The sequence below is a fragment of the Enhydra lutris genome, unplaced genomic scaffold (assembly GCF_002288905.1).
Source record: "Enhydra lutris kenyoni isolate GAN:26980312 unplaced genomic scaffold, ASM228890v2 scaffoldscaffold15, whole genome shotgun sequence".
Classification (NCBI taxonomy): domain Eukaryota; kingdom Metazoa; phylum Chordata; class Mammalia; order Carnivora; family Mustelidae; genus Enhydra; species Enhydra lutris.
In genome coordinates this window covers 20523890-20526734 of record NW_019154099.1, presented here as the reverse complement: position 1 = coordinate 20526734, position 2845 = coordinate 20523890, and the positions used below count along the sequence as shown (strand labels likewise).

At 34.7% G+C, this 2845-nt stretch overlaps 1 pseudogene; it reads right to left on the bottom strand.

Moving 5' to 3' along the window:
* Window positions 1-268: 268 nt before the first annotated feature.
* LOC111146876 lies at window positions 269-1006 on the bottom strand (annotated as a pseudogene).
* Between the last annotated feature and the right edge of the window lie 1839 nt (window positions 1007-2845).

Below are 2845 nucleotides of genomic sequence, written 5' to 3'. Positions count from 1 at the left end.
TTCCTACAATGTTACTTTTTTTTAATTAAATCATCTTTATTGCTAAAAGTTAATTAACAAGTGTTAAAGAGAAAAATTCACTATTACTATTAAAGATCTGGACTCACGTAACTGTTCAGCTTTATCTGAAGGTTAACAGAAGGAAGGCTCTTGCACTTAAGCTAACAATTAACACGATGTATTATTTTAAACTAGAATTTTTAAACCACTCTAAAAGAATTACATGCCTCTTAGCTAATGTTGTAATTGTATCATATTACTTAGGTTCAAGTTCTTCCTTCAAAGAGTCATCAGAATAACATGGACTGAAGAGACTTTCGAACACTTGCCATCTCTTGCTGCTGAGTTTCCATCATAATTTTTTTTTTTTTTTGCAACATAACCACTTCTTTTCTAAGTTCATTTTGTGTACCAGTAAGTAGACTATCGTGATTCTTCTCCAAGTCCTCCATACTCTTTATGAACTGCTCATGCAACTGTCTAATTGTTTTCAGTCTCTGGCTCTGAACAATTCTAGATTGTTGAAAAACCTTTTGTTGCTGTGGAAACATGTTAACTAGTTTTTGTTCTTGTTCCTCAGATTTCTGAACATCTATATCCCACTGCTGAAACAAAGTCAGAAATTGCTGAGAATATTCTTGGTTAAGCTTCTGCCTTTGCTCTTGCTGGGTTTTCCAAACATGTTCAGTATTCTGGTTACTAGTTTTGAGAGAAGATTTGGTATACAATTCTAGTCTTTTTCTCTTGGCAAGAAGAGCCTTGTTAATGTCAGCTCCAAATCTTTCCAGCATATTTTTACTTCACCCCCCATATCTTCAAATACTGCTGCAGAAGTCCTTTTCTTCCCACGCTTCTCAATTACTGGGGTCTTCCCTTCCATAACATCCTCCTCTGAACCACTCAGATATTTTTTATCTTCCTTCTCAAAGTCATAGGCTCTTATAACCTGATCCTCCATTGATGTCTTCCCAGATATCCCTGTATGTTTTCTTCCAGAGGGCACCATATTTAGATGTTTTCTGAAGTGCCTGTCCGCTTGGCCAGCGCGACGCTCCTCTCTACAATGTTACTCTTAAATGATTTTACTCCATACCATAAAATAAAAGCTCAGTGGTTACCAAAAATATCAAGTTAAATAAATGTATTACCATCTTCTCCTTCTTCTGAGAAGCTGTGCAATTTTTGGTAGTGCTGTTAGAGAACAGTATATTGTCTCCTTCAAAGGGCATGAGTAACTTAACTCATATTCCTTTCAATGGCGGAAATGTTTCTTTGTTCGTACGTATCCTTCCCATCCTTCTCTCTCAGGCATTTTTAAATTATTAATAAATATTTTTCTTTCTTATTTTCTCAATCTTTCCCCATATAGTCTTATAATTTTTGCACATTCTTAGGAAACTTTCCTTAAAATCTAATAGTAATAATAATAATAACAAGAAGAAAAAAGAGGAGAAAGGGGAGGAGGAGGAGAATGGAAATGATAATGGAAAAAAACAAAAACTCAGCTTCATATTCCTTACTAACTTCTAGTCATACCCTGCTTTTCTTGGCACTCAGATTTGAAAGCACAGTGGAACCTACTGCCTTTTCTTTTATTTCTCGGTCCACTCCAATCTCATTACCTTATCAGTCCTTTGTGGTTCATGATAACAGTATCTCTAAATTCAATAGATATATGTTATAAAGACCTATAGGTTTTCACCAAAATTTGCGTTGTTTTTCCTTCTTGAGCACATAGGTCTCCCTTAGAATTTAGATGTGGGTAATAACAACAGTTCTAGGCTATGAGATTTAAGTTGATGTATCATTTATGAGCCAGAAATTTTAAGAAGGTGGGTTTCTGGGTGGTTGGGTTATATGGACATTAGGGATGGTATGTGCTATGGTGAGTGCTGTGAAGTGTGTAAACCTGGCGATTCACAGCCCTGTACCCTGGGGCTACTAATATATGTTAATAAAAAAAACAATTTTTTTTTTTTTTTTTTTTTTTTTTAAAGAAGAGGGTTTCTCCATGTTCTTTTGTTTTCCTTTCTGTTGCCTGGGTATAGACAAAGATGAGAGGCATTGAGGATAGTGGGAAATAAAACATGAGAGAAACAACATTTGAGTCATCACCTGGGGGAGATTCTTCTGTTAACTAGGACTATACATTTGACAATACAGGATAAAAGAGAAATACACTTCTTTTCTGCTTGAAATACACATTTTTGTATCAAATTTTCTGTGGCCTAGGCAACCCTACAATTGCAGTAATTTATTTGGTCTAAATATTTTGTCCTTATTATACTTGACATCAACATTTAGCAATGCTGATAAGACCTCCTTAATTTCTTTGTCTTTCTATATGAAACACCACTGATATTGGTCCTCACTCTTTCTGCTTCCCTTTGCAGACTTTTCTACAGTATTATTAACTATTAGTGTTCTTCAAAGCTTGGGTGAGGAACTACTCTCTTCTTAATCCATTTCTTGAAGCAATGACTTCCATTACCACTTCTATGTAAAATCAATGTCACATGATTTCCAGACTCATATATCCAACTTATTACCCATACCTTTAATGTAGTTTCACAAGGTCATGACAAAATCATTGTTCAAATACTGAAATTTTGATTCGTGTTCATTTGTCACAGTTATTCCCAAATATTGAGAAAATCTTGAAATGGTTACAAAAAGATTACCTTCTGTAATTCTGGGAATCCTATGAAATCATGTTTCCTTGCATTGTCCTTAAATTATTGACAACTCTCTAAGCAGTAAATAACTAATAGCAATCTACACTATCCTTGTCAATAGAGTTGCAACTAAACTTTGACAGAAAGTCCATTGATTTCCATCCCCCATT